Source organism: Miscanthus floridulus, chromosome 9, assembly GCF_019320115.1.
Source record: "Miscanthus floridulus cultivar M001 chromosome 9, ASM1932011v1, whole genome shotgun sequence".
Lineage (NCBI taxonomy): Eukaryota > Viridiplantae > Streptophyta > Magnoliopsida > Poales > Poaceae > Miscanthus > Miscanthus floridulus.
The window spans coordinates 50,909,601-50,932,895 of NC_089588.1; the positions used below are offsets into that span (position 1 = coordinate 50,909,601).

Consider the following 23,295-nt stretch of genomic DNA (forward strand, 5'->3'; position numbering starts at 1 on the left):
CATGGTAAATATTTCTCATGGGTTTTTACGCTCCGTACAAATTATTCACATGGGTCTTGAATTTTTATAATGCCATGATGAGTATTTTTATTTTATTTTTCTAATGCAGGTGTTAAAAAGTAAATATGCCAAAGAAAAATATTATGCAAAAAATAATTATAGATAACTACGGAGTTACCTTCCGATGAGGGTTTGGTATTTTAAGTCCACCGAACCAGACTTCTCCATTTGGGTTTATTCTTCAGGTGCGTCAGTAGGTCCCGGAGATGGAGACCCTGGTACTTTCTTGTCACACCATTCCAAATTGGAGCATTGTTCTGGTCTTGGCTTGAAGGCGAATCGCTCTTCCTTGCCATTGATATAGAATTTGATTTCTCCGGCTCCGACATCAATGTGCACATTTGTAGTACTCAGGAAGGGTCTCCCAAGTATGAGAGGTGTCTCCCAAGTATGAGAGGTGTCTTCATGTCCTCCTGCATATCAAGTACTACAAAATCAATAGGAACAAAGAAGTTTCATATTTTTACCGGGGTATTCTCAGCGATTCTTGTAGGGTCGCGGACCGATTGGTCGGCTAGTTATAAACACATCGATGTTGGTGTAAGTGTTGAGTAGTTGAGCTTATCAAAGATCTTCTTGGGCATGACACTAACGCTTGCTCCTAGATCGCATAATGCATTCTCAAAGTTCTAGCTTATGATCGAACAATCGATAGTGGGACACCTTGGATCCTTCTTCTTGACAGGTGATGTATTTAGGATGATCGCACTACACTCCTCTATCAACTTGATTACTTCTATGGTGGGTAGTGGTCTTTTGTTGTTGAGGATGTCTCTGAGGTACTTCGCATAGGTGGGAACCTGTATGGCATCTAGTAGAGGAATATTGATATATAATTTTTGAATTACCTCTACAAACTTACCAAATTGCTCATCCATTTTGGCTTTTCAATTTCTACGTGGAAACGGTAGGAACATAGTGTCATAAAAATCTTGTTGTAATTCTCGCTCTTGAGATACAACTTCTTTAACTTCATCATTTCTCTTCTCCTCTTCCTGCATTACCACTTGTGTTTTACCTGTCCTTGTCAAATAAAGCGGATCATGAGTAGACTTGACACCTCTTGTGGTTATAGCGTTGACCTTTTCAAGGTTAGTAGCAAAAGGCAGAGTAGCGGTCAACTAGGCCATTTGGGATTCTATCTTTTTATTATAGCTAAGTTAGTCTTTTATGGTAGAAGAAAAACTCTCCATTTTAGTATTTATATTTTCTAGGACCTTATCATTAAAAGCAAGCTTTATAGAAATATTATCATTAATCCTAGCTTGTTCTAAGATTAAGTCGCTTAAGGATGGTTGCTTGGAATTAAAAGAATTATAATTGTTACCTGGGTACTTACCTTGGTAAGTTGACCGTTGTTGTTGATTTCATCCTTGTCTCTATTGTTGTGAACCTAAATTGTTGCCAATGATGTTTACATCCTCTTGATAGTTAGTGAATTCAACCCCCAAATATTCTCCACATGTGTTTTGAGCATTGAAAACATCTTGAATGGCCTGACGATCTCTCTTGTAATTGGCTCGTTGTTCGAGCCAATTCAATAGTACATCCATTTTGGTTGACAGTGCACACACCTCTTCTGGTACTTCTTCTCTCTTATTGCATGATTGGATGTTGTATGATGAACATCCTTGGTTAGAGGCTATCTTCTCCATAAGAGTTTTAGCTTTTGCAAGGGTAAGTGACATAAATGATCCTCCAGTAGTGGCATTGAGTTGTTCATGAGATTTCTAAGCTAATCCATGGTAGAAACTTTGAATGAGCAACCAATCTTCCATTCCATGCTGAGGACAATCTAAAATATATTCTTTGAAATGTTCCCATGCTTCTAGAATGGTCTCTCCCTTCTACTATTGAAAGTTGGAAATCTTTCCTTTTAAGGCATTGGTCTTGCCCACTGGAAAAAACTTTTCTAGGAAGGCCTTTGAACACTTTGCCCATGTATTGATGTTGTCTTTGTTGGTGTAGAACCATCGCTTCGCTCTTCCCAATAGTGAGAATGGGAACAAGCGAAGTAGTATGGTGTCTTGAGCAACATCCTTGATGATGACTGTGCTACTAATTTCTACGAAATTCTAAAGATGAGCACTAGCATCTTCATGCGCCTTTCCACTGAATGGGGTAGCTTGCGCCATGTTGATGAGGCTTCTATTGAGCTCGAACTCAAGGTTGTTGGTTTTGAGCGTTGGTCCAATGTGAATGTTCTCGGTGCTCGAAGCAGAGAACTCACATAGAGTTTTGTCAGCCATAGCTCAAAAACTGGTGTTGAGCTTCCTGTTGATTAGGTTGATTCTGATTGGAAGTTGTCGGTGAATCACAACCAATTCTGCAATACCCTGTATAGAATATGAATAGTGACAAACAAGGGTAAACCTACTAAAGCAAGGTTGTTATGGTTTTATCAATAAGTATTTATTTGATCAATTCTGTATGGCCATGTGCCCCTCCCTAGCAACGGTGCCAGAAATGCTTATTGACATTTCTTAGTATCACTCTTTACTAAGTTGTCATCCCTAGTATAATGCCATAAATGTGTGGTTAGTAATTATTAATGACACTTGTAAACTCAGAGAAAATTATATATGTTAAAGTAAAGTATCCGCAAGCGCACAGATAATATACCATTATAGCATTTCACCTAGGAGTATACGGAGTATTATTATTTATATTTTATCCACAGGGAGGAGCTATGAGACTGTTGGCAAAGAGATATTGACAAATATATATACTTATGATAAAACTACTCTCATGCTATGGTAGGGGTAAGTTAAATGATAAATAAATGATAAGTATGAAGCATTGATAACAATTCTAGAGATAGAAATAGAGGCTCATAAAATATAGTATGGCTAGGCAGGAGATTCGGTAAGAGCAAAAGATTCCTAAGTCATTTTTTATTTACTAAGTCTTTTGTACACCCAAGTATATACACTCTCATCTATAGCATAATTAACTTTGGATCTATGCATAAGGAGCATTACTAAGGAAGATCGAGAACAGAGCTTGTCTCCCTTCGCAACCATGTTCAACTTGCTCTACAAACGGGGAGTGGACTACAAAGGACTCAACAGGAGTGTCACATCCACGATCTACCACATGACCTAGAGTGCAAAATGCATCCACAGGTAAATAATATCTAAGCACCATGCTTACATAATGTCGACCACTTAACCCACGCGCGTCTTGGGCTAAGCACTTTACGAACATATGCATAACTCATTATCAATCACAACTATATCAAGTATATAACTAGAGAAAACTTGGAACATAATAAATACAACATAATATTTAAGTAGCACAAAGTCATAAATAAAGAGATACAATGGCTATACCAGTCTCTAGATGGTAGATCCAGAATCCTAAGCAATAGCCCACACTCTACTTGAACCTTGCTAGCTAGCCTATACTAGAAACTTGAAGAATTGGAGCTCTATTCTCTTCTCTCTAGAAACCCTAATTCCTGGTCTGGTCTTGACTTATGGCAGCATGCTCTAGAGGGGGGCAGGGGCTGGTTATATAGGCTGGAGCATCAATCCTAAGCCCTCGGATCAAACTGACTTGAATAAACGGCGTAGATGCAATCCTTAAGGCAGTGGAGAACCGACATAACAACGGGGGGCTAATAGGTGGGACCAGAGGGCCGACCAGCCCCACCTATCATCCTCTGCAGGTCTACTTCGGTGGTGTGGCTTATGGTGTCCTCTAGAACCTTCTAGAGTAGTTTTCGCTATGGATAAGCACAATTTTATTTGACGTTTTGGTCCTCCTTGATGGTTTTCTGAATAACTCCTGTAGAAAATACAGATTCACCAAAACTCATGGAAATTGTTGGTGATCATAGTTATGCCCTTATACATGTTTTATTGATGGTTTATGATGGATGGTAACTACCATCAACAACAATACATCAGAAACTACGTTGCATAAATCATAACCATGAGAGAGTCATACATAATTCTACTACCATACTTTATCCTACAAAAAACACACCACTTCCACCTAATCCTAGTTCAAAAGGTAGGATACAGATTGACAAATGTGAAACCAAATATGCCATCAGAAAGGGAAGTAATATGTTCATACCATTATTTCTTCAACCGTTGGAATAGGCCTTGTCCCATCAGCCTTTTGATATGTAGCCCTCCAAACTTGCATAGCAGTAGGCTATTCACTAGTTTTTTGGTCTCGCTGCATTAAAATAAAAAAACATATATTCACTAATTCAGAACGATGTGTAGTAGAAAAAAAATCTCAATAGCTTTTTTTCTCACCAGATCGTAAGCGATTTGAGCAATTGATCTAGTTCCTACTTTGAACCCCATCTCTTGCTTTCCTCTATTGATAGAGTTTTGGTTGCTCCTTTTCTATTTTACAAATTGCAAAAATGTATCATTAACAATTATGTAACACTATAATTTAGGATATGAGTTGTGTCGGTGCAGAAAGTGACCAACACGTAAATATTTGTAGTTTTGCCGTACATTGTGATCGGATGTGGCCTAGCACTCAATGACATAGGGTTTATACTGGTTCAGGCAATGTGCCCTATGTCTAGTTTGAGTCGGTCGGTGACTTTATTCCTGAGCCTAGGTGCTCAAAGTTTGCTGTGGGGTTACAAATGAGAGGGAGAAATATGAGGGGTGCAAGAGGCTCGGTCAGACTCTGGGCCAAAGGGCCGAGAGACGGGAGCTCCTATGTGCGGTCAGTATTTGAGCGTGTGCTCTTATTGGAGTTATCGTCTGTGTATCTGTCACATTGATCCTCTATATTGGGAGAGAGCGCATCCCCTTTTATAGATGAAGGGGATGGTCTTACAAGTGAGAGAGGGAGAGTTTACATATGCTATTAAGTCTTGTTGCCCACGCCATCGGGTACAATGATGATTGTAGGGGATCATAACACTATTAATGTCAGAGGCATGTTGGAGGTTCCGTCGCCTTCTTCTGGTATGGCAGATGTTGGCGCCTACCATACTGTTGGTGGCTAGAGGCATGTGGGGGGTTCTACCGTGTTCACCTGGTATGGGAGTTGAGGGCACCCACAATGCCTGGGTGATTCGGGTAGAATCGCCTGGGGGGTTTTGTCAACAGGCGTGAGTGTGTGCACCTTGGTGGGCATAGCCTCTTTTCTAGTTTCTGACCCATCATTTCTAGGAGCATGATCCCAGGCGTTTTGGTCATGGCTGAGGGACTGGGCAAGATGGAGTTCATCAACCAGGGTGTCAGGCATAGCCAAGGGATCAGGCGAGATGGACTCGCGGACCTAGGCATCAGGCGTAGCCGAGGCAGGAGAGGGATCAGGCAAGATGGACTCACGGATCTAGGCATCGGGCATAGCCGAGGGATCAGGTGAGATGGACTCACGGACCCAAGCATTGGGCATAGCCAAGGCAGGCATGGGATCAGGTGAGACGGAGTCACGGATTTAGGTGTCGGGTGTAGCCGAGGCAGGTGAGCGATCTGGCGAGATAGACTCGTGGATCCAGGCATCGGGCGCAGCCAAGGGATTGGGTGAGATGAACTCGTGGACCTAGGCATTGGGCATAGCCGAGGCAGGTGAGGGATCGAGCAAGACGAACTCATGGATCTAGGTGTCAGGCGCAGCCAAGGTAGGCAAGATAGACTCATAGATCTAGGTGTCGGGCGTAGCCGAGGGATCGGGCGAGATGGACTCACGGACCTAGACATTGGGCGTAGCCGAGGGATCGAGCGAGATGGACTCATAGAACTAGGCATCGGGTGTAGCCGAGGCAGGCGAGGGATCTAGTGAGGCGGACTCATGGATCCAAGTGTCGAGCGTAGCCAAGGGATGGGGCGAGACGGACTCATGGGCTCAGGCATCGGGCATAGCCGAGGTAGGCGAGGGATCGGGTGAGATGGAGTCATGGATCCAAGCATCGAGCATAGCCGAGGCAGGCGAGGGATCAGGCAAGATAGACTCATGGATCCAGGTATTGGGCATAGCCAAGGGATCGAGCGAGATGGACTCATGGACCCAGGCGTCGGGCGCAGCCGAGGCAGGTGAGGGATCGGGCGAGATGGACTCACGGATCTAGGCGTCGGGCACAGCTAAGGGATTGGGTGAGATGGACTCATGGACCTAGGCATTGGGCATAGCCAAGGCAGGCATGGGATCAGGTGAGATGGAGTTGTGGATTTAGGCATCGAGCATAGCCGAGGCAGGCGAGCGATCTGGCGAGACAGACTCGTGGATCTAGGCATCGGGCGTAGCCAAGGGATTGGGCGAGACGGACTCATGGACCTAGGCATCGGGCATAGCCTAGGCAGGCGAGGGATCGAGCAAGATGGACTCATGGATGTAGGTGTCAGGCACAGCCGAGGCAGGCAAGGGATCGGGCAAGACAGACTCATAGATCCAGGTGTCAGGCGTAGCCGAGGGATCGGGCAAGACGGACTCACGGACCTAGACATTGGGCGTAGCCGAGGGATCAAGCGAGATGGACTCATAGAACTAGGCATCAGGCGTAGCCGAGGCAGGCGAGGGATCTGGTGAGGTGGACTCACGGATCCAAGTGTCGGGCGTAGCCAAGGGATGGGGCGAGACAGACTCATGGGCCTAGGCATCGGGCATAGCTGAGGCTAGCAAGGGATCGGGTGAGATGGAGTCATGGATCCAAGCATCGAGCATAGCCGAGGCAGGCAAGGGATCAGGCGAGATAGACTCATGGATCCATGTGTCGGGCATAGCCAAGGGATCGAGCGAGATGGACTCATGGACCCAGGCGTCGGGCGCAGCCGAGGCAGGTGAGGGATCGGGCGAGATGGACTCATGGATCCAGGTGTCGGACACAGCCGAGGGATCAAGCGAGATGGACTTGAGGACCTAGGCATCGAGCACAGCTGAGTCAGGCGAGGGATCGAGTGAGATGGAGTCATGGATCTAGGCATTGGGTGTAGCTGAGGTAGGTGAGGGATCGGGCGAGACAGACTCACAAATCTAGGTGTCAGGCATAGCCAAGGGATCAGGCGAGATGGACTCATGGACCTAGGCATCAGGCATAGCCAAGGCAAGCGAGGGATTAGGCGAGACGGACTCATGGATCCAAGCGCAGGGCATAGCCGAGGGATCAGGCGAGACAGACTTATGGACCCAGGCATCGGGTGTAGCCGAGGCAGGTGAGGGATCGGGTGAGATGGAGTCATGGATCTAGGTGTCAGGCATAGCCAAGGCAGGCGAGGGATCGAGTGAGATGAACTCATGGATCCAAGCATTGGGCATAGCTGAGGCAGGCAAGATAGAGTCATGGTCTAGGCGTAGCCAAGGTCGTGCTGAGGTGTTGGGCATCCTAAGCCCCTGAGCCTCATTGGGCTCGAAAGGGGTTGGTTGAGTTTTGTCTATTACCCCATCCATAGTTTCCGCAATTAGAGGGGCTGAGCTAACGTTGCTTGCCTCGATGGCTCGAGTGAAATCCAAGTCTGTCGTTCATGATGGGGTTGGCATAGCCCTCATGTGGCATTCCACTACTCCTTAACCTATGTCCCAGTAGATGCCTAGGTCATTCCAGAGACTGACCCAAGTGGCCCGCTAGCCTCCCCTCGATGGAGATTTTATGGGCATGGCACGAGGTTAGGATCGAACAAGAAGGTTGAGATGACCCTATCTACTTCGAGGCATACTAGGCAAGGGCCGCTTGGGGCTCATCTGTGTTTTCTCCCCTAGCTTTGTTTGACGTAGGGCGGCCTCGAACCCTTTGTGGGCTGGCATTCGAAACTCGGTCGGTTGTTGCTCATGTTGAATGAGGCAACTGCCGCTTCGTGATGCAACATGCAGCGTTGTGTTGCATTTAACTACATATGCGATGCTTTGAAAGTACGAGATGAATGAATGCGTGCATGGATGAATGTGTGAATGTGTGTATGAATGTATGAATTACAATAGATGAATGAATGATCATATAAAAAATAGTTGGGTTTGGTAATGTTACCCTGATGACTCGAGTGACGGGGTTTGAGGAGCTCCTATCAGATATGTCTGATCGGGATCCGTGCTCATCGTTCATGATGGAGTTGGCTTGACCCATATGAGGCATCCCTCTGCTCCTTACCTATCTCTCGGTGTTCACCTGGGCCATCTGATCGACTCAAGAAGCCCATTGGTCTCTCCTGGGTGGAGATCCCATTGTTGGGCCCTTCCAAGTCTTGCCTAGGAAGGCGGAGGGCCGCCTGCACGTAGTTGCGCCTTGTTTCTCATGTCCGGTGTACGGTAGTGGTGGGCCATACCCAGGCCACGTCCTGTCTGACCAGGCACCGTCTTGTCGGGCAGGGTGTGTCCCATCGGTCAAGGCATGTCCCATCGTATCCCATTCGCATTGAATGGGGGAAGAGAGAGGTTTTTTAGCCCCAATCCTTCACCTTTCCTCAACTGTTGTGCCTCCTCTTTAAATAGGGGAAGGGAGAGGGCTTTTCGCCACAATCCTTCGCCTTTCTCCAACTGCTGCCTTTCCTCCATCTTCCTTCTCGCCAAGAGTGCTTGTGTGCTGCGGCAGTTCCTTAGTGAGAGGGAGGGTAAGTGAGGGGGAGAACTCATAGATACGTTCATGAATCCGGAGTGCAAAGTCGAGCTAGAGGCCATCCAAAGTGGTGTTGACTGCCTTCGCTAAGAAGGGGATGCTTCCACCGAAGGAAATGGAGCACTAGATCCTGCGCAGGCTCCTTAATGAGTGGGGTCTGGAGCTGCAGCACCTCAATCCAACTAGGGTGCTATACGTCACCGGCTTCATCACCATCTGTGAGGCCTTCCTCGGGATGGAGCCTGTCACACCCCAAAAATTCCATTTTGGGTTGTGAATAGTTTTCACTGAATAAAATTAATGCTTTTATCATTTTTTTAAGTTTCCAAGATTTAATTAGGGTTTTTGCAATTTCTAAAGTGAAAAATGTTGATTTTAAATAACTTTTATAAAATAATGTGAAGGGCATTGCATTCATGCCGGTTGCATTTGGCCTTTATGAGTGCAACTGGTTTTGAAATATGATAGAGCGACGTTTCTTTCTCTCCAAGAATTTTCTAACCTTTTCTAGAATTAAATTCCTTTTTCCTTGGGCTTAATATTTTCCTTGATCTTTGCAACAATCTTTCCATGAGCTCAAACAACTTTAGTTGAGTTCCTCGTCCTTCAATCTATCTCCAGGATTTTCTCAGGGATTTTTTGGAGCTTCTAGCTATTTTTCGTGTCTTAAATAGCAATTCAGGATTTTCTTGAATTATTTTAATTCACGAAATTAAAATAATCCCAAAAACCCTAATTTTTCCACCGACCCAAACCCTACCTATAAATACATGCCGGTGTTCTCCTCGACGCCCTCATTCCAAAAGTACAATCGGTTTTGCGAGCCGCCAATCCGTTTGCCCTACATCTATCGTCGAAGTTGCGACAGCTAACTTTTCTGACGAGGTTTGGTGAGCTTTTCCGGCCATCTTCGGCGTCCCCTACGAATTCCGAGACCACCCAAAGGTAGATCTCATCGTTCTCTACATCGTGGTATATCCTATTGCGCGAATCCATTACCGTTTGACCCATTTCATATCTCATCTTCCTTCTTCGGCGAGATCGTCCATGGCCGGCTCCTTTTCTCTCTATTCCCGGGCGTCACTGGTCATGGGCGCTTCTCTCCCTCGGTTTCCAGCCGTCTAGGCCCCCTAGGCCCGCACCCCGCCCCCAGCTAGCCGGCTCTCCCTGGCTGGGTGAGCACCCTCCCTGCCCCTATAGTCGTGCTTGCTACACGCCACCAGCGACCCTATGTCGCTTGGCCTACCGCACCCGCAGCTCGTCGCTGCGCCGCTGGCCAGCCAGCAGAGCCCTAGTCGACCGCCCAGCTTCCCCCATGGCTCCTCCCTGGCTAGCCGCCCCGTCCCCCCTCGGCCCTGCCTTTCCCCTGCCATGCTGATCCAACTCAGTGAGGAAGAAGAAGGACCCCTTCGCGATTATTTATTTTCTGAAATCGTAGATAGGTCCCTAGTTTATTTAATTTCCGTCCTTTTCATCTATTATTCGCTCATATCTAATCCAAATTCAATTCTTTCAGTTTCATCTTTCCAATATGTATTCCCATCATTGTTTAATCCTGCCAGTACTAATTATTTTATTTATTTTAGCGCTTATCAAGTGAAATACTTGAAATGCCCATCCTCGTGATAATCTTCCGGAGTCCATATCTTTTTGGTCCGATCTCTATTTTCAGTGGTTTTTGCGCTCACGTGATCGTAGAAACAAGACCTACATGTGAGTATCCTTTTCATAAGTTGTTTATCATGTTTGGTGTACTGCTTTTGTTTATTTGTATATGTTTGTTTGTATGTTTATGCGCCCGAAGTTTGGCACTATAGAAGAGAAATTATTGGTGGATCCCGAAGACCTGGAGTTCGAATTATTATGCGTTTCTAAGCCTAAGGCAAGTGTCCTTGACCATCTTGCTCCTACATTTGTTTTACTTTGAGTTAGTGTAGTTAGACCATTAGTTGCATGTTGAGTCATAATTTGAATCCTATGTTAGGGTTTACTAGAACCTGATGTTATCATCCTTGTAACCTGGGTTGGTTGGGTAGTTGTCTTGCTTAGCTTGTAGTCTTGGGTTGGAAAGGTTATCATTTAATATTGATTAATGATTTATGTAACTTAGGTTGGTAATGTTTATAGCAACATGGTGAATAGGAATCCAACAGGATGGTTGGTTTTGGTGGTGGTGTGTGCCAGATTTTGGGTAAATGTTTTCTGGTGGATTGTTGGAATTCGTGGAATGGATTGTGCTCATTCCTGCTTGGATTATAAGGACCAATTCATGGACAAGTAACCTGGCTTAATAGTGCAACCTCGAGGGCTATATGGCTCTGGCCCTGGCCAAGTAATTAGTTTCCTCCGAGTTATGCTACATCGGGTTGGCTTGTGTGGCACAAGAGGGGGCTTCTATAGTGGTGTTGGTACCCACTATTAGCGGTTAGAAACCTTAGTGAAGGTCTAAAATAGACTTGGAGGGACTTTGTAAAGGCCTTGTAGTGTGACCCCGCTGAGCACCTACGTTGTGTGAAGCGTGATGGGGAAACATGACTCGTGGTGAAAGTGTGCAACCTCTGTAGAGTGTAAAACTGATATATCAACCGTGCTCACTGTCAAAAGTGGTCTGGACTTCTTCTTGATTAGATGGCTCTGGTTCAGTTGGGAGGCTTGGATGGAATCCAAGTGTTGGTTTGCTTAGATGGGATCCAGGTGTGGTGCTCGGATGGGATTCGAGTGTTGGTTGCAGTGGTTCTCTGAGGTGAAGGAAGATCTCACCTAGTTAAATAGGTGCTTAAGGTTTAAGGTAATAGGTGTGTTGCTTAAGGGCTTGTGTTAAACCTTGTTAGCCTTTCCTTGTGTTGTCTCGCATGTCATACTTTCCTACACTTGCGGAGTACATTTTGATGTGCTCACCCTTCTCTTTGTCCCCTTTGCTACCCCACCCAGCGGTTCAGACTAGAAGATGGAGTTTCTAGAAGATGGTGTTTCCTAAAGACGGTGTCGATGCTAGGCTAGTGTACCCCTGGTCAACTGCCTAAAGGGATGGAGACCCTACTCTGCTGGAACTCTGATGTAATTTTATGTTTAGACCCTCTGGTCATTTTTTATATATGTAATCGCTTTTGTAATAAACATTGCAATGTATCATTTTGTCGTCGCATGTATGAATAAACAGATCCTAGCATACATGTGATGTGCATTCGATTTTGTTTTATGAAATCGGGTGTGACAAGCCGCTCGTGGATTTTTTCCGATGGATCTTCATCGAGCAAGCTTTGTCGAAGGGGAAGCCACCCAAGACCGCGACAGTGGGGTGTTTCGCACTATTGCTGCTCTAGTCGGCCAGTTCATAAAGTTTGATGAGGTGTTAGAGACATCCTCTAGCTATGGTGGCCATACTTCGGTAGGCAGCATCCCTATTTAGGAGCTACTCCTTTTGTATGGGAAAGTCCGGAGCTCCATGCTCCTCTGCTGAGCATCTATGGGTGCGACACCCTTGAGGTGCCCATTGCGCTCGCCGAAGTTAGGGGAGCGGAACCAGGCAGGGCCCTTGCAAGTCTCCAAGTTGTGGGTGATGGAGGCTCGCCATGCGAGCATGGCTAAAGGCGTGCATCAAGAAGACGTCACCCAGCCTGTGGATGGAGTGGAGGTTGGGTCGGAAGCTCCATCTAAGCCGAGCGTTGCCCTGTCGGAGGGCGAACAACCTTTATCTTCATCAGTCGTGTCATCAGCCGATGCCGCTGGGCAGCCATAGTAGAAGTAGCCAGCAGATGTAATAGTTTAAGTTCATGGGGGAGCCCCTATGTGAATAGTTCATATTCATGAATACATCCATTTTGTTTTGTGATGAATCACTTTGTTTGGGGAAGCTTGTCCCATCCGTTCCTTATTTTTACCTTAGCATAATTTTGTTCTTTATTCTTTCTTTTTTGCACCTGCCTATTCATCCCGTAAGCTGCAACCATAAGAGCCTAGGCATGGCCCACGAGGCTCAGCTGCTTGTAACTATAGGTAAAGGCGGGGTGTGATCGGTCAGAATATTTAAAGCAAAGTTACGTAGGGTAATTAAAGGAATGTACTACCCTTTCATTCGGGTAGAGAGGTATTTACCATATGATAGTAAACAAAAAGAGGTTGTATCGTACCCTCATGGAGCCCCGAGCGACCTGGGCTAAAAGTGTTCGGGCTAGGGTGCTTTGCAGGAGCGAACATTGAATGAAAGAAAACGGTAAAGACCAAATTTTAGGGGAAGAAATGACATAACTGTTTGATGTTCCAAGTATTGGTGAGAACATCGCCGTTGTTGTCCTTCAGTCTATAGGCGCCCAGTCAGATCACTTTGGTCACCGTATAGGGTCCTTCCCATGGTGGAGAGAGTTTGTGCTTCTCCTTGGTCGATTGGGTCCTTCAAAGCACGACGTCTTCGACCTCAAGGATCCTTCCTCTGATTTTCCTCTTGTGGTACCTACGGAGAGTCTGCTGGTAGAGAGTGACATGGATGACGGTCATCTCATGGGCCTCCTCGAGTAGGACGACTATGTCTTATTGAGCCTCCGTGGCTCGATCATGGTCAAAGGCCTTCACTCTTGGGGCGTTGTGGTCGATGTTGGAGGGCAACACTACTTCAGCTCCGTAGGCCAGGAAGAAGGGTGTGAACCCTGTGGATCAGTTTGGGGTCATTCTTAGGCTCTAGAGGATTGTAGGGACCTCTGCAACCCATTGCCCGGTGTACTTGTTTAGTCAGTCAAAGATGCGCGGCTTGAGTCCTTGGAGGACCATGCCATTGGCTCGCTCGACCTGACCGTTAGTACGTGGATGTCTGACCGAGGCCTAGTTGATCTTGATGTCATATCCATCACTGAAGTCTAGGAACTTCTTCTCGGTGAAGTTAGTTCCATGGTCAGTGATGATACAATTTGGAACGCTAAACCAGTAGATGAAGTCGAGGAAGAATTTGACCGCCTCTTCTAAGCGGATATTGATGATGGGCTTGGCCTTGATCCACTTGGTGAACTTGTCGACCACTATGAATAGGTGAGTGAAGCCGCCCAGGCCCTTTTTGAGGGGTCCTACCATGTCGAGGCCCCAGACCATGAATGGCCAGGTGATGGGGATGGTTTGAAGCTCCTATGCCGGCAAATGTGTTTGTCAAGCGTAGAACTGGCATCCTTCACACATATGGATGACCTCCTCTGTATCTCGTAGCACGGTGAGCCAGTAAAAACCTTGGCAAAAGGCTTTTCTGACCAACAACTTTGGGGCCACGTGATGTTGGTAGATTCGGGCATGGACCACAAGGAGGAGTTGCTTGCCTTGGTCGGTAGGGACGCACTTCATGAGTACTCCCGATGGACTCCATTTGTAGAGTACATTTTCGATCATGATGAATGTCTCGGTGCATCAAGCGATGCATCATGCTTCAGTCCTTTTGGGTGGGAGGACCTCCTCGAGGAGGTACGCGAGTAGCGGCGCTCACAAGTTGGCTTGATCGAGCCCCAGCACAGCGACATCAGTGGGCGATGTCGTCACGGAGGCACTAGGGTCGGAGCCCCTGAGCGCTAATTTGGCATTGGGGTTAGAGCCCCAAGCATCGGGTTCGCATCGGGGTGTGTCTAGATCGGACCTTCCAGGATGTGGGTGGATGGCTCGTGGAGGTCGTTGATGAAGACCCTGCTCGGAGATGGATCCTTCCTGGCAGCCAATTTTGCGAGGAAATCGACAGCGTCGTTGTCCTTTCAGAGGATGTGGTGTAGGTCGATCACCTGGAATTTGTCCTCAAGCTTGCGCACCTCTTGGCAGTATGCCACCATGAGGGGGCTTTTGCAGGAGGACTCCTTCATGACCTAGTCGATGACCAGCTCTGAATCACCATGAACATAGAGTCACGTAGCGCTAAGCTCGATGGCAATGCATAGTCCGTTGATGAGGGCCTCATACTCTGCGACGTTGTTTGAGGCTGAAAAGTGGAGGTAGATGGCGTAGCAGAGCCTACTCCCATCTGGGGAGATCAGAACCACTCTAGCCCTCGAGCCAAGCGCCATGATGGACTCATCGAAGTACATCGTTTAGTACTCGTGGGTGACGTCTGGGGTCAGTAGTTGGACCTCCGTCCATTCGGCGACAAAGTCCACGAGAGCCTGAGACTTGATAGTGGTATAGGGGATATACCTGATGTCGTGGCCCATGAGTTCGAGTGCCCACTTAGAGATCAGTCCCATGGCATCACAGTTGGGGATGATGTCTCTGAGTGGGTATGAAGTGACGACTGCGACTTCATGGTCGGTGAAGTAGTGTAGGAGCTTCTAGGTCACCATCAGCACAACGTATACGAGTTTTTGCACATGGGGGTACCGGACCTTGGGGTTAGTAAGTACCTCCCCGACAAAGTATACGGGTCGTTGGACCTTAAGGTGGTGTCCCATTCCTCCCTTTCGATGACTAGGGCAGCGCTCACCACATGGTTGCTCACATTGACGTAGAGGAGGGATTCTCCCCATTCTAGAGCGATAAGGATTGGGGCCGACATCAGGGATGTTTTGAGGCTCTCCAAATCCTGTTGTGCTTCCTCAGTCCAAATGAATGTGTTTGTCCTTTTGAGTAGCTTGTAGAGAGGCATCCCTCGCTTGCCGAGCCGGGAGATGAATCGGCTCAGGGTGGCCAGACAATCGGTGAGCCTTTGTATGCCCTTGACATTGTGTATAGGGCCCATGCTAGAAATGGCTACAATTTTTTTGGGGTTGGCCTCGATACCACATTCGGACACAATGTATCCAAGCAGCTTCCCCTTTGGAACCCCGAAAACACATTTTTTGGGATTCAATTTGATCTTGAACCTTCGGAGGTTCATAAATGTTGTGGCCAAGTTTGCGATCAGGTCATAAGCTTGAGCCGTTTTGACCACTATGTCATCAACATAGATGGCGACTGTCGGTTTCAGCCGCTCGGTTTGATCAGGCTTATCGAGAGGGTCCATTTGGTCGGTGAAGCATTACAAAATGCACCTTTGATAGGTGGTGCCAGCGTTCTTTAGACTAAAAGGCATGGTTACGTAGCAGTATGAACCATATAGGGTGATGAACAAGGTTGCAAGTTGATCAAACTCTTTCATCGCAATCTGGTACTAGCCTGAGTTGGCATCCAGAAAGGAGAGGATCTCGCATCCTGAGGTGGAGTCAACTATCTGGTCTATGCGCGGCAAAGGAAAGTGATCCTTTGGACATGCTTTGTTGAGGCTAGTATAATCAATGCACATTCTCTATTTCTCGGTCTTCTTTTTAACAAGAATAGGATTGGCAAGTCAGATGGAGGGGAATACCTCTCTAATGAATCTGACTGCTAGTAGTTTGGCGACCTCCTCGCCTATGGCCCTGTGCCTCACGTCGTCAAAGCGGTGCAGGTGTTGCTTGGCAGGCTTCGAGCCTAGGACAAGGCATAGTGCATGCTCGGTGACCTCCCACTGTATGCCTAGCATGTTAGATAGTTTCCATGCAAAGACATCGCGATTGGCGCATAGAAAGTCGATGAGCTCGCATTCCTATTTGGCCAAGAGCTAGGTCCCGATCTGCACTGTCTTGTTTGGATTAGTGGGGTCAATCCTCTCTGCCTTAGTTTCCTCAAGTGGGCGGAAGGACGTCAAGGAGGTTGGCTTGTTGCAGTCCAGGACTGCTGGGGTCAATGACTCCCCAAGCTATGGGAGCTCGAATGAGTTGACGACCATAGTGGTGGGCTCAAAATGCTCGCGGTCGCAACATGAAGGCATGCGAGAAGGTGCTACCCACAATGATGATGCCATTCGGTCCTAGCATCTTCAACTTCAGGTAGGTGTAGTTGGGGACCGCCATGAACTTGGCATAGCATGGGAGCCCCAAGATGGCATGGTAAGACCCTGGGAAGTCCACCACCTCAAAGGTGAGCAACTCCGAGCGAAAGTTGGCTCGGTCACCAAACATGATGGGTAGGTCGATCTGCACGAGCGGGTATGCCTGTGCTCCTGGGATCACACCGTGGAAGGGAGAGCACACCGGTCGGAGCTCCAACCAAGGGATGCGCATGGCATCGAGGGTGACGACATAAAGGATGTTGAGGCCGCTGCCTCCATCCATCAGCACTTTGGTGAGGCGCTTCTTGCGGATGATGGGGTCGACGACGAGCAGGTAGCATCCCGGTCTAGCGATGTGGGATGGATGGTACCTCTGATCAAAAGTGATTGGAGATTCCAACCAGCGAAGGAAGGAGGGGATGGCCATTTCGGTGACGCACGCCTCTTGGTAGCACACTTTATGCTGGCGCTTGGAGTAGACGGCATTAGGTCACCCAAAGATCATGATGCATTCCTCGCGGTCAGGGAAACCATCCCTATTCTTGCCCACCATGCCTCCTTTCTTGGCTGATGCCTCCTTGCCTTTTCCTTCTTTCAGCCTGCTGGCCTATCCCAAGAAATGCTTGAGGAGCCCACAGTCCTTGTAGAGGTGCTAGATGGGGTAAGCATGGTTGGTGCATGGACTATCCATGAGCTTATTGAAGTGGTCAGATAGGCCCTGCTAGGGTTGCTTGCCCACGCGATCAGCTGCGACGACCAACGTGGTGTTGGCCGATCGGCGCCGATCCTTCTTGTTCTTCTTGGCCCTCTACATTGAGGGGCCCTCATCTTGGTTCTCGTGCTTGGCCTTGCCCTTGTCCTGGCCTCTGTTGAATATAGCTCTAACCACCTCCTCGCCGGAGGCATGGTTCATGGCGATGTTGAGTAGGTCGCGGGTGGTACGAGCCTTTAGGCAGCCAAGCTTGTGGATCAAGGACTCGCAGGTTGTCCCGAAGAGGAATGTAGTGATGATGTCTACGTCGATGACATCAAGAAGGGAGTTGCACCTCTTCGAGAACCTACGGATGTAATCCCATAGGGGCTCGTTGGGCTCCTATTGGTAGCCCTTGAGGTCCTAGGAGTTCCTAGGACAGACATACGTCCTCTGGAAGTTCCTGACGAAGATCCTCTTGAGGTACGCCCAGTTTTTGATGCTGTCGTGCGGGAGGAACTCGAGCCATGCTCGAACATGTTCCCCCACGTAGATGGGGAGGTACTGAATGATGAAGTGATCATCATCCACTCCCCCGGCTTGGTAGGCGAGCCGGAAGTCTTCGAGCCATATACCGGGATTTGTCTCCTCGGTATATTTGGTGATGTTGGTCGGTGGTCGGAAGCGCTATGGGAACAGCACTCTCTGGATGCGTCGGCCAAAGGCCCATGGTCCTGAGCCATCCGAGCTAGGACTCCGCTCATTGGGTTGGTGACCATGCTTAGGGTGCATTTCACCGGTCGCCTCGATGGTTCGGCCAGAGCCTGTGTCATCTGCTCTCACCACCACCCGATGGACGACATCATCATGCTGGGCCCGATGCCAGTTGCTGATGATGTTGTGAACGTCTTGGTTTGGACTGAGGTGTTCACGCATAGGCGGTTGGTGTGGAGCAAGTGCCGGGTCAGGCTATGGCACAGCTACGCCCTCATGTTCCATGCCCAGCGGATGGAGCGATGCATCTAGTGCATCCCTGCTCCCTAGGTGGGGAGAGAGGCCGCGAGTCGGTGATGCGACATGGAGCTTTCTGCCTATTGAACGGCGGTGGTCTCCACTAGTGTCTAGAGGTTTTGGTGGATCGCCTATTCCTAGGGGTTGTCCGGCTCGGGGAGGCCGCGCAGAAGCATCGCTACGGTGGCGATGTTCTGGCCAGCCTAAGCGAACTATGTGGGATCATCGCCCCCATCCATGATGTTGGACTGGACCTGGTGGGCATGACCTTGGGCATTGCTCACTGAGTTACGGGCATAGGGCGCATCATGGTGTGCCGAGCGCACTGGCGCAGGTGGCGGCTAGTTCTGCCGCCTTTGTCGTAGCTCCTCACCATGCGCCTGGGCACACACGAGGGCATCTGTGCAAGGGTTCAGAGGGGTGTGGGTCTATAGAGACTCTGCCACCATCGATGGCTATCCTGGAGCATCTGCCATAGCGCACTTGTGGGACAAAGGGTGGCTAGGTGCCGTGACATCGCCGATGCTGGAGTCGTCGCTCTCAACATCGTCATCCATGAGCTCGTGAAAAGAGATAGGAGCGTAGCTCGCCATCCCCACGAATTCAGATGTGAGAGGGGGTGGTGCTAGCATCCTTTGGAGCCCTGGGCATACGCGTCCATGGGGGATGCGAGGCCATAGGGGAATCGGTCACTTGGCGGTCACGGCAAGGGCAATGGCAGGGTCCCACTAGAAAATTGGTGGAAAATAGTAAAAAGCGAGTAAAGAACAGTACATACATTACTCACAGTGGGCTTTGAGTAGAGTGTATGCTTGGAACGAAGCATAGGCGCTATTGAAGTCATCGGGTGTCCTAGAGCCGATGGAGGACGCGCCTCCTCTGAGAGGCGCCAGAACAAGTGCCTTCTCGCGGAGGTGCAGCACGCGCGACCCGATTGGTGGCAAAGTCTAGGCTTCTGAAGAGGAAGGCCTGGGACGGCTCGAAGATGGGAGGATCCCACATCCCAATAGGTGGGAGTGTGGGAAACTCTAGTGAGCTGAAGCAAGTCGTATCGCTTGAGCCTGCCATGGCAAAGGTGGCAGAAAGGTTGGCCATCCGATGACCAAAAAGCATGAACGTACGGTGTCTTCGCCAAGGACGGCGCCAACTGTCGGTGCAGAAAGTGACCAACATGTAAATATTTGTAGTTTTGCCATACGTTGTGATCGGATGTGGCCTAGCACTCAATGACATAGGGTTTATACTAGTTTAGGCAACATGCCCTATGTCCAGTTTAAGTTGGCCAGTGACTTTATTCCTGAGCCCAGGTGCTCGAAGTTTGCTGTGGGGTTACAAATGAGAGGGAGAAAGATGGGGGTTGCAACAGGCCCTGTCAGACTCTGGGCCGAAGGGCCAAGAGAGACAGGAGCTCTTACATGTGCTATGTATTTGAGCGTGTGCTCTTGTTGGAGTTGTTGTCTATGCATCTATCAGATTGATCCTCTATATTGGGAGAGAGAGCGTCCCCTTTTATAGATGAAGGGGATGGCCTTACAAGTGAGAGAGGGAGAGTTTATGTATGCTAGTAAGTCTTGTTGCCCATGCCATCGAGTACAATGATGATTGTAGGCGCCCATAACATTGTTAATGTCAGAGGCATGTGGGAGGTTCCGTCGTCTTCTTCTGGTATGGCAGATGTCGACGCCTACCATACTATTGGTGTCTAAAGGCATGTGGGGAGTTTTACCATGTTCGCCTGGTATGGGAGTTGAGGGAGCCCACAACACTATAGGGCAAACACCAGCGCCCACAACACTACTGGGGCTCTAACATGCCTGGAAGATGGCAGGGCACCCTTATGACATGCCCTGTCGGTACTGTGCTGCAGGTGTATAGTGTATGTCCTTGGTATTGTAGTTGACTTGAGCGCCCTGCCTTACTTGCTTTGCTTGTTTCCTAGGTCCCCACCAAGCGGGCGTCCCCGGTCGGTTGGTCCTAGTTGGCTCTGCCTGCGCCAGTCGGAAAAAAGCTATAAGCAAAGGTTTGGTGCATCCCCGGTCGGAGACGCGGGTCAGAGTTGGAAGCGGCGTTTGGCCAAGCCTTCCGGTCGGAGAAGCGGGCTGGAGTCAGAAGCGGGCACCGTTCCTCCTTGGCCAGGCCTTTCGGTCAGAGAGGCGGGCTGGAGTCGGAAGCGGGCGTCGTTCCTCCTTGGCCAGGCCTTCCGGTCAGAGATTGAATCACCCTTATGGCCAGTAGCTAGGTATTTGGGCTGGCCCAGGAGTTGTGAGTTGGAAGCTGGGAAGCAGGTCTATGAGGGACCCCGGGTTTATGAACCCGACAAGTTGTATGTACCTAAAAATCATCATCCGTCCACAAATTCCTTACCAAACATTGCCAACCTTCTGGTGACACATGTTGTGGCCTTGGATTGTTGTTTCGGTAAGCTTGAAGTAGACAGTAACGCCAATTATTATATTGACTCTCTACTTGTCTCATGGCACAATCTTTATCTGCTTTCTGAAAGCTCTGGAAACTTTTGTTGTACAGCAAAGATATATTGTAATAAGCAGACACTGAATGCAATGATAACCTATACATGCCAAATATATTCATTTCATATGAAAAGTAGGTAACCTTTAGTTTTCTCCAAATAGATGTAGTAGTACCAGGATGAAACTTATCCATGTCCCTCCACTTCTTCACTTGGAGTGGTACAGTTCTTACAAGAACTGTTATCTCACTTTTAAATAAACTAGCATGTTCTCCAAACACTTTTGCAAATTCTTTAGGGAACTTTATATCAATATGCTTTCATTTTGCTCTCCTCTTGCGAAGTTGATTGTTAATTGTAACTTTTCTTCCACTCTTAGCAGGGCCTAGTTAATTTAGGGAAAAGAACAATGGTAATTAAATGTAATGTATAGTGTCAATAATCAAATTTTAGATTAGTATAACAGGTTGTGACATGCTAAATGTAGCACTTGTTATTATGTCCTATAATGAAATAAATGTAGATCAGCATAACAGAGCCTAGCTAAATCAGCAAAATAAACAATGGTGTAAAGAAGCAGGTTTTAGATTAGCAAAATACCTTCAGTGTTGTATGTTGCAGCATTTATTTGATTATTTTCATCCATGGCCACATCTAAATCCAATTGATCATGCATTGTCAATTCAAGAGCGACGTGTATGTAATCTTATTGTTATTTCACCTATAGAAACAAAATAGTCATTTTGTAAATTTTACATAACTAAACACAATAGAAATGGCTTTCTTTTATTGTACCATCAGCACACAACCAATGCTAGTGAAAATAATTGCAAGTAACTATATTTTTTTACATCGGCAAGAACACAAACCCCATGTGTTTTTTCATAGTAGCTCTAGTTCAGATCTATGAACAGATAGTGGTGCATTCAATTAAACAAGAAGTCAAGAACTTGCATGTTCTCGTGGAGATTATTAATGGAAATGCTATTAGTACTAATATGTCGAGTTATTGATAACTAGAAGACACACCATATGAACTTAACAAAAGATCATGTAAGTTTTCTTATACACTAGAAGCAATATAGAAACATTGTCTGACCAACATGCGGCTGCAGAAAATTGTAGCTTTCCTAATTTCCTTTGATGCAACATGCTACAATACATCAGATTTTTTACGAAGAGAAATATTTGGTGGTGCTGAATATATAAAACAAACCTATACCAGAGGTCAATTGGTCCCTTCGATCTTTGGATAAAGCAGAGCCAAGTTCATCAAATTTTGTATCCATTTCAGTAATTGTTCGTCGAGGCACCCATGGAGGCACTTGTGGAGCCATTTTCCCTGCGAAACAGCAATGGAATTCATGGAGAAACATAGCCATCAAATTAATGGATGTTTTACCAAAAGAAACAATATTAAGAAAAAATAATTTGAGACATACAATGGTTGCAAACAATATGTCAAAAAGATAATTTGAGAAATATAAAGTTGGACTGGGCTGCAGGCATGGATGTCGTTGGTTGGTGTCGAAATATGGCATGGATGTGATACATATTCATAGATCGAAAATCAGGATATCAATATGGAATTGGAGGTATGTCACACCTGAAGACGCGCCGTGAAGAAGAAGGCCAACGGGTGAAAGACATTAGCGTCAAGAGATGGCATAGTTATCATTTACACTTTCTATGTAATTGAACTTTTGTCATGTGGACCTAGGAGGTCAGCATCCATAATGGCACATAAGTGCCCGACTCTGTGCTGCATCCAGCAACAACTCTCGATTCAGTAAAATTGTGTCGCCAAGGCAGAGGGCTTGCCCTGCCGGCGTCCTCATTCTGTACTTCTTCTCATGCTCAGGTCGACGGTGACTAGCCGACGGCCAAGGGTGTAACAAGTGGTATCGGAGATGACCTATCCTCGGTGTGGGTGATGAGTGTGACGCTCTTCCTCATCGCCCGCTACCCGGCACTCCAACGACTTTAGCGGCGGATCCAGGGGTCCGATGCACCACCACAACCATCATCGCAACCTTCCGCTCCTTCTCAGGTGTCATCTCAATTTCATCACTTTGATCTATAGCTCGTAATTCCAGTGGGCAGGTCAATCTCCATCCACATCCTTGAGGTGTTCGATGCGAGGTCCTAGAGTTCCCTCCTTTGGGTTGAGCTAGGTTAGTGATGGCTTCGGCGTATCATACCTTGATATCCACCATCTACACAATTCTATCGTCCCAAATCACCTCCACCAAACCCTAATCCTTCATCCGATTTCACCCACATACTTCAACTATGGCTCGACAAATGACTGGGGGACTACTTTGGCAATCGTGAGTTCGGCGGCGTTAACCGCAATGAGCAACCTCAATTTTGCTCTTTCTTCTACATATGGCAAAATTAGGTGAACGAGGGTTGTGAGGCACTAGTCCTTGTGTTAAATTCCATCGTTGTTTCGCTGAATTGTGTGTGTTGGCATTGGCGGGGGAGTGTCCGTGAACTTGGTTTGCGAGACTCTATTTTCATGCAAAATCCCTCGGTTTCGCCTCACTCCCAGGCAGTGGAGCAGGTGACAAGCAACATTTGGGGTAGGGCAACCTAAACTAGTTGTTTGATTCACCTTACTGGTTTGGATTCTATCCATCAGTCATCATGGCTCCACTTAAACCCTCAAAGTAGACTCAGTCTATTGGACACCATGTCCAAGAGTGCTGACGAAGAGAAGCAGTTCA

General features: G+C 47.6%; 1 non-coding gene and 1 pseudogene across 1 annotated transcript; one reads left to right on the forward strand and one right to left on the reverse strand.

The window, feature by feature from the left end:
- Window positions 1-22,154, reverse strand: part of LOC136481904 (uncharacterized) — a 71,439-nt pseudogene extending 49,285 nt beyond the window's left edge.
- Window positions 1,837-1,944, forward strand: LOC136484637 (small nucleolar RNA R71). The gene has a single exon (XR_010766140.1). It is a non-coding gene; the product is annotated as a small nucleolar RNA R71 (small nucleolar RNA).
- Window positions 22,155-23,295: the final 1,141 nt, after the last annotated feature.